The 8,389-nt window shown below is 45.7% G+C and overlaps 1 protein-coding gene across 8 annotated transcripts in view; it reads left to right on the top strand.

Moving 5' to 3' along the window:
- Positions 1–8,389, top strand: part of ARHGAP22 (Rho GTPase activating protein 22) — a 182,082-nt gene that overhangs the window by 135,678 nt on the left and 38,015 nt on the right. The gene's annotated exons all lie outside the window — the stretch shown is intronic.

Here is an 8,389-nt window from a genome sequence, read left to right as displayed (position 1 = left end):
TTTATTTATTTTTTTTTTCTTTTTCTTTTTTAAGTGTAGCTACTAAAACATTTGAAATTATACTTGTGGCTTACGTTGTATTTTTCCATTGGATTATGCTGCTCTGGACAGCTGCATCCCCACGCTGGGCCTTCCCCCACTGGGAATCCAGGTGTTGGAGCCTTCCCTGGGGTTCCTTGCTCCCCTGGGCAACTTGTAGAATGATGATGGGCCTGTTACACACCATACATTGCAGCTGCTGTCACCTTTAAATAGTGAGTTCTTTTGATTTTTAAACATTTTCCATAAATCCTGGACTAATTCAGATATCATTTGATTAATTACATAAGAATGACATCTTTTCGACCTGAATGTCATAGGAGTTCCATGGGCTACAGTGGTTTACAAAATGGTTTTACAGATATCGTTTACTCTTTTTGCATTTTATTGTGAAAATTCTTGTATAGCAAAATTGAAAGATAGGAGTTCTTGTCCTGGAACCACTGCCAGGACTTGCTGCATTTTGGAGTCACCTCCTCGCCCCAAACCCCTTGCGCTGGTGGAAAGAGAAATTCAAACACAAAAGGAAGTTCTTAAATCCAGGATCCCAGAAGGGAGGAAAGCCCGACTGGGAACAAGAAAAGCTGGGCTGGATCCCGAGAGGGTCATGTAGGGGCCAGTACCCTTAAACAAGCCATAGGTTGAAGTAGTGAGCACAGAGTGGGGTCAAGGTTAGGAATCAGGCTTCGTGGAGTCATAGTTCACTGATTTTACAGCTTGGACATGTTTCTAGGTATCTCTGGACTTCAGTTTCCTTTCCTTTAAGATAGGAATCGTGACACACTTTGGCATCAGCTTGTGAGCAGCGTGCCTGCCTCAGAATGGGAATCATGACACACTTTGCCATCAGCTTGTGAGCAGCGTGCCTGCCTCAGAATGGGCACTCTGTGTGTGCCTGTCGCCTTGGTTCTTGCAGCTGCTATTATTCTTCCATTCTCTGCAGATTCCGTGCAAGCCCCCCCACCCCCATGCCAGGGACTGCTCAGTGTGCTGGAGTTGTCTATAAAACAGACCTATCAGGAGTGGGCTGAAAATAAAGTGTCAATAAGCATGTCACATAAACACATAAAATATATATATAATGGATTTCCATAAGTGCTATGGCAATGAGGGAGATGCAGGTTCAAAACGTGGGTCAGGAAGATCCCCTGGAGAAGGGAATGGCAACCCACTCCAGTATTCTTTCCTGGAGAATCCCATGGACAGAGGAGCCTGGTGAGCTATAGTCCATGGGGTCTCTAAGAGTTGGACACAGCTGAATGACTCTTATATGGAAAGATTAAGGCTAGGAAGGTGCCCAGGTTGCAGTGGGCGACGTGGAATATAGTAGGTGAGGTTTCACTGGGTAGTTAGGGAGGATCCCCCAGGAAGGTAACACTTGAGGGAAAACCCGAAGGAGATGAGGGAGCAAGTCATGGCAGCGTCTGGAAGAACGGCATTCTGAGCCAGAGCAAAGGCGAAGGGAGAGCGGGTGCGAGGACCCTCGGCAGGGGAGCGTCTCGCTTCCTGAGGAATGGCAGAGAGCAACGCAGGGAGAGCTATGAGGCCAGAGGGGTAATGGGCAAGAGATTGAGGTCCCTGGAAGGTCACTGCAAAGACTTGGCTGAGGGGTGGACACTGCAGGATTTTGAGCAGAGGTGTGTGAGCTGGTTTGGGCTGGGCCACTATGCTGCCATACTGAAAACAAGCTGCTGGGGGCAAGGGAGGGAGTCTAAAGACCACACCAATAATCCAGAGGAGAAATGATGATGGCCTGGACCAGGTGGAACAGTGATAAGTGGCCAGATTTTGAATGTCCTGAAGGAGGAGCCAACAGAATTTACTCATTGGTTTCCTCGGTGTGTATGCCCAGCTGTGGGATTGCTGGGTGGTATGGCAGTTCTATTTCCATTTTTTGTAAGAAATCTCCCCCCTGTTCTGAATACTGGCTGTACTAGTTTGTATTCCCACCAACAGTGAAAGAGGCTTCCCTTTTCTCCTCACCAATCAGTTCTAATGAGGTGGATGAAACTGGAGCCGATTATACAGAGTGAAGTAAGTCAGAAGGAAAGCACCAATACAGTATACTAACACATATATATGGAATTTAGAAAGATGGTAACGATGACCCTATATGCGAGATAGCAAAAGAGACAGAGATGTAAAGAACAGTCTTTTGGACTCTGTGGGAGAAGGCGAGGGTGGGATGATTTGAGAGAATAGCATTGAAACATGTATATTATCATATGTGAAATAGATTGCCAGTCCAGGTTCGATACTTGAGACAGGGTGCTCAGGGTTGGTGCACTGAGATGACCCAGAGGGATGGGAAGGGGAGGCATGTGGGAGGGGGGTTCAGGATGGGGAACACATGTATACCTGTGGCTGATTCATGTCAATGTATGGCAAAACCACTACAATATTGTAATTAGCCTCCAATTAAAATAAATTAATTAATTAAAAAAAAAAGAATGTACTCATTGGAATGGCTATGAGACAGAGTGGAGCCGAGGATGTGTCTGGTTTCCGCTTGAGTAACCAGAAGGTGGCTCCCAGGAAGGGGAGGGGTCCCAGGTGTGGAGATGGAATTCATATTTGGGAGATGCCTGGAGACATCTCATTGCGGGTGTCTGGGGAGCACAGAAGGATCTGGAGAGCAGGGAAAGAGTGAATCTGGAAGTTGTCAGCTTAGGGATGGCAATTAAAACCCTGAGATTGGAGGAGCTCATTGGGGGTCAGTATGGGACAGGATGGGGACAAGGGGAGGAACAGGCCAGGTGACTCCCAATTTTCTGCTCTGGGCACCTGGAGGCCCAGCACTAAGACAGAAGCACAAGAGGAAGCTGGTGTGATGGGTGAGATAGTTATGATTTTCAGACAAGCCACATTGTGCCTACAGATGTAGGATCATAGTCATTTAGGCTCAGAGGAGGTCTAGATCTCATTGCTCTATATCAATGCTTCTCAACTGGGGGCAGCCTTGACCCCCAAGGAACATTTGAGAACATGTGGAGACATTTTTGACTGTCAAACCTGGGAAGGAGGGAGAGGCTGCTACCAGCCTGTAGTGGGCAGAGGCCAGGGGTGCTCTATACACCCTACTATGCACAAGCAATGGGGACCAGTTTGCTCTCCCACCTAAAACAACCCCCCAAAAGGACAAATAATATGAAACAACGATTTTTAAGATAATTACTTTCAAAACACTACACAGTGAAGGACTGTTGACACCCACCCCCCGCAAGAGATGGGAAACGAAGGAAGTGAGCCCTACACCACGCGCTAGCTTACTGCTCTGGGAAAGTTTTCAGGCTGTGATGCAGGAAGGGGAAACCCAGCTGGAAGCCAATGGGCTCCGTGAGTTGGAGAGACAGCTGGGGAGACCAAAGCATCGCAAGTGTTCAGAATAGAGCACCAGGGAGGAGAGGGCTGCCCGGGGAGGAAACTCCCTCGGGAGCTCATCGCCACGTGCACAGGAGTGCGTGTGCGGAAAGTCCCTGAGGCCGAGGAGAGAGGCACTAGAAAGGGTTAGGGGCCACACTGAGCGCTCAGACGCGGCGCAGGGAGCAGTGCCTGTTGCTATCCGCCAGACTGAAAAACCTCATCACTCCTGGGGCATTGCATGGAATGCACAGAAGTGTTTTCTCTCAGTAGTGGGGGATAGTTTGCTCTATACTGAAAACTCTGGACCCACCAAATAAGTCTTAGAAACCAAATATATAAGAAGACGTAGACAGAAAATCAGTAAAAATATGTAAACTTTTTTTAAAAGTCAACAACTAGACCTAATTTATAGAACCCTTTACCCAATTACAGCAGAAGCATCTTTCTCAGTGCACACAGAACGCTTAGCAAGATAGACCGTAGTCGCGGGGACTCCCTGGCCGTCCAGTGGTTGGGACTCAGGCTTTCACTGTGGAGTGCACTGGCTCAGTCCCTGGTCCAGGAACTAAGACCTTCAGGCCGTGTGGTACAGCCAAAATATGTTCAAATCATACATTTCCCCTTCCACACATCACAGTGTGTCTTCTCTGAAAACAAGGGAATTCACTTAGAAATCAGTAACAGAACAATTTCTGGAAAATCCTCCCAAACTTGGAAATAACGCCCTTCTAAATAACGTATAGGTCAAAGAAGAAATCCAAACGTAAGATATTTTGAGCTGAATAAAGATGAAAAAAAACAATATACAAATTTTGTGCATGCCTTTAAAGCAGTATTTAGGGGGCAATTATAACACTAAATACATAAGACACTAGAAAAATAAGACCAAATTAAACACAGAGTGAACAGGTGAAGAGAAACAATAAAGATCAGAGTGTAAATTAATGAGATACAACACAAGTTGGCAAACTCGGACCTGTGGACTGGCTCCCCCTGATTGAAAACAAAGTTGTCCACAAATGCACAGCCCTGCCCCTCCACTTACATGTTGTCTGTGGCTGCTTTTTAACTACCACAGCAGAGTTCGTAGTTTTGGCAGAGACCATATGGCCTGAAAACCTAAAATATTTACTGTAGCCCTTTCAAAGGTTGCTAATCAGAAAAACAAAGACATAAAGTCAGTAAAACAAAAATCTCTTGTTTGAGGTTAATAAAATCAGTAAGCGTCTAGGGGACTGACTAGGGGAAAAGAGAAGACACAAATTACCAATAATAGAAATGAGAGAGTCAACATCGCTACAGACTCTTCAAATACTACAAAATAGTAAAGAAATATTCTGAACAACTTTATGTCAATAAATTCAACAACTTAGATGAAACAGACAAATTCCTTGAAAGACACAAACTACAAAGCTCACTCAAAAGAAATAGGTATCTATATTATAGAAATTTAATTTGTTATTCAAACTTTCCCATGATGAATTCTGCTGCTGCTGCTGCTGCTAAGTCGCTTCAGTCGTGTCAGACTCTGTGCGACCCCAGCCCACCAGGCTCCCCTGTCCCTGACGATGAATTCTACCAAATATTAAAAACAATGGCAACTCTACACACTCTTCCAAAAATATTGAAAAAGAGGGAATACATACCAGCTTATTCTGTGAAACCAGTATTACCCTGATACCAAAATAAGACATAAAAGGAAATAGCCTACCAATATCCTTTGTGAATACAGATGAAAAATTCTCCACAAAATTTTAGTAAATTGAACCCAGGAATAATAAAAAGGATAATACACGATGACCAATTGGGATTTCAGGAGTGCAAAGGTAGTTTAACATTTGAAAATCTATCAGCGTAATTCACTGTAATAACAAACTAAAAACATAAAATGTGGTTTTTCAAAAGCCAGAGAAAAAAGTATTTGACAAAATTGCAACATCCATTTCTGTTAAAAAACAAAAACAAAAAACCTCTCCAGCAAACTGGAAATAGAAGTTCCTCAACCTGAGAAAGGACATCAATAAGAAACCTGCAGCAGATATGCTTAATGGTGAAAAGTTGAATGCTTTTGCTATAAGATCAAGAATAAGAGAAGATGTCCACTCTTACCACTTCTATTCAACATGGTATTAAGGCTCTATCTAGTCAGCGCATTAGGCACGAAACAGAAATACAAGGCACCCGGATTGGAAAGGAAGAAGTGAAAGTGTCTTTATTTGCGGGCGATGTGATCACCTGTGTAAGTGCCCCAGTCAGTGTGGGAGGCTAGTCTGTTCCCCAGACGGTGCTGGAACGACTGGACACCCATGTGTAAAAGGATGAATTCCAAGCTTTATCTTGCACCATCTATAAAACTAACTCATAGGCTAAACATAAACCCTAAAAATGAAACTTCTGGAAGAAAATCTAGAAGAAAACTTTTATAACCTTGGGTTAAGCAAAATTTTCTTAGATACACAACCAGAAAAAATTGGTAAGTAGAGCTTTATCCAAATTGAACACTTCTGCTCTTACAAACACACTGTTAATAGAATGAAGAGAAAAGGCGCAGACTGGGAGAGAGCTTTACATAGCGTATATCTGATAAGCAGATTTACATAGCGTATATCTGATAAGCAGATTTACATAGCGTATATCTGATAAGCATGTATAGGATGTAAAGAACTCTCAAAACTCAATAATGAAAAACGAACGACAGATTTTTAAAATGGACAGGGACTTCCCTGGTGGTTCAGTGGCTAAAGACTCTGAGCTCCTTATGTAGGGTGCCTGGGTTCGATCCCTGTTCACAGAACTAGATCCTGCAGGCCGCGACTAGGACCCGCTACGGCCAAATAAATGGATAAAAGATTTCAGCAGATACTTCACCAAACAAGACACATGGATGGCAATTAAGTACATAAAAAGATACTCCGCATCAACAGTCATTTGGAAAATGCAACTTCAAACATGATGCTCTACCCCTACTCACCCATTGTAAGCACTGGGAGTAAAGAGACAGCTGTGTCAAGTGCTGTGAGGACCTGGAGGAGCTGGGCCTCATACATTGCCGGTGCAGCATCAAGTAACGCAATCACTTTGGAGAACAGCTTATGGCAATTTCTTAAAAAGTTAAATATACTATATAAAAATACACATAGACAAATACACACACGTGACAAATACTTGAAAAGTTAAACCCGCAGGCTTAGAGCACCAGGAGAGCAGGACCCTAGGCAGAGGCGCAACCGGACACAAGAGACTCCGTCAACCCGCAGGTAGGGCAAAGCCAGATTTTGAGCTTATTTGACGTGGGTCACCCTCTTTAGAAAAAAAGAATTGAAAAAATGAGAAATTCCAGTTACACACAAACCTGAGTGTTCATTTAGGACAAACAAGTAACCACGACAAACTCTTGGAGCCGTCGATCTCCAGGTCCTTTTCTTCTGAGTTATTTTGGGATGTTTCTCCAGAGATGCATACGTGGAAAAGCTTCCTGGTGGCACCTCACTTCCCGTCCCCACGCTCAGCCAGCCCTGCCTCAGTCCATGTTGTGTTGGGTCCTAAGGATGCAGGGCCACCCCCTTCTCAGTGGTGGTGCCCTTGCCCTGTGAATGACCACACAGCTGCCCCAGCCATGCCTACCGTCTTTGTTTTCCATTGGCCCTCACTGTCTCTTGGGCTCCAGGCTCTGCTGTCTCTGCTGCAAGCTCCCTTCCTCTCCGCCTCTGCATTCTGCCTGGGCCCAAAGGAGTCGGACTCCTGTGTGTGTCCCGAAGGGCTCAGGAGGCATCCTAGGACCCTGGCTCACCACTCCCCTGAGCTTTAGGCTCTGCAGGCCCCTTCGGCCCGCCTTCCCATTACCCTGCCTCCAGGCCTCACATGTGGTGTCGCCTCAGCAAGGATGCATCTCATCCCAGGCTCCAGCCCTCAGAGCAGCCCCCTCGGTTTCCCCAGTCCTCAGCGGCCTTGCTCTGGCCACCGTCAGCCTGGCCCCAGCGGGCTGCCTCATTCATGGGGAAACGACAGGCGCATGGGCTGGATCAGAGCTCAGAGCTCGGGACTTTGAATCCCAGGCTCTGCCATGTATTCAGTTCAGTTCAGTTGCTCAGGCGTGTCCGACTCTGCAACCCCATGGACTGCAGCACGCCAGGCTTCCCTGTCCATCACCAACTCCTGGAGCTTACTCAAACTCATGTCCATTGAGTCGGTGATGCCAGCCAACCATCTCTTCCTCTGTCATCCCCATATCCTTTTGCTTTCAGTATTTCCCAGCATCAGGGTCTTCTCCAATGAGTCAGCTCTTTGCATCAGATGGCCAAAGTATTGGAGCTTCTGCTTCAGCATCAGTCCTTCCAATGAAAACTCAGGATTGATCTCCTTTAGGATGGACTGGTTGGGCCACGTGTTAGCTGTGTGAGTTCAGACAAGTTCCGTAGTCACTCCATGCGTCAGTTTCCTTGCCTGTCAAATGAAAATAGTAACGGTACCTCACTCAGGGTCATTGTGAAGATGAAAGAATCCTGGACGGACAGATGTGTGTCAGCTTTGTTCATCAGGAGTCATATATGCTCTGGTTCACTTACTCCTGTCTGGTCTCCATCACTGGGCTGCGGGTTCCAGAAAGGAATGGCCTGGGTCTCACGGCTCTCCTGTCATCCCACTCCCTTGGGAACAGGGATGTCTGGGACTCACCCCATCAGCAGATAAACCCACTTAGGGTCTGAGGTTCTGGGACCTTAGCAAGTAATGGTGAGTTATATGTTATGGGATGGGCCATAAGGATAAGATTATTCTTGAAAATCCCTTAAATTGCCTATACTTTATAGACCTCAGTTCAGTATAAATTGTTTTAGGTATATCTCCAAAATTAATTCATTTGCACATGAAAACTCAAGGACCTCTGGAGCTACTGTGCTGCTGCTGCTGCTGCTAAGTTGCTTCAGTCGTGTCCGACTCTGTGCGACCCCATAGACGGCAGCCCACCAGGCTCTGCTGTCCCTGGGAT

This window comes from Bison bison, unplaced genomic scaffold, assembly GCF_000754665.1.
Source record: "Bison bison bison isolate TAMUID 2011002044 unplaced genomic scaffold, Bison_UMD1.0 scf7180017864341, whole genome shotgun sequence".
Classification (NCBI taxonomy): domain Eukaryota; kingdom Metazoa; phylum Chordata; class Mammalia; order Artiodactyla; family Bovidae; genus Bison; species Bison bison.
The sequence above is the reverse complement of the archived record's forward strand: the minus strand, read 5'-3'. Positions and strand labels throughout refer to the sequence as shown.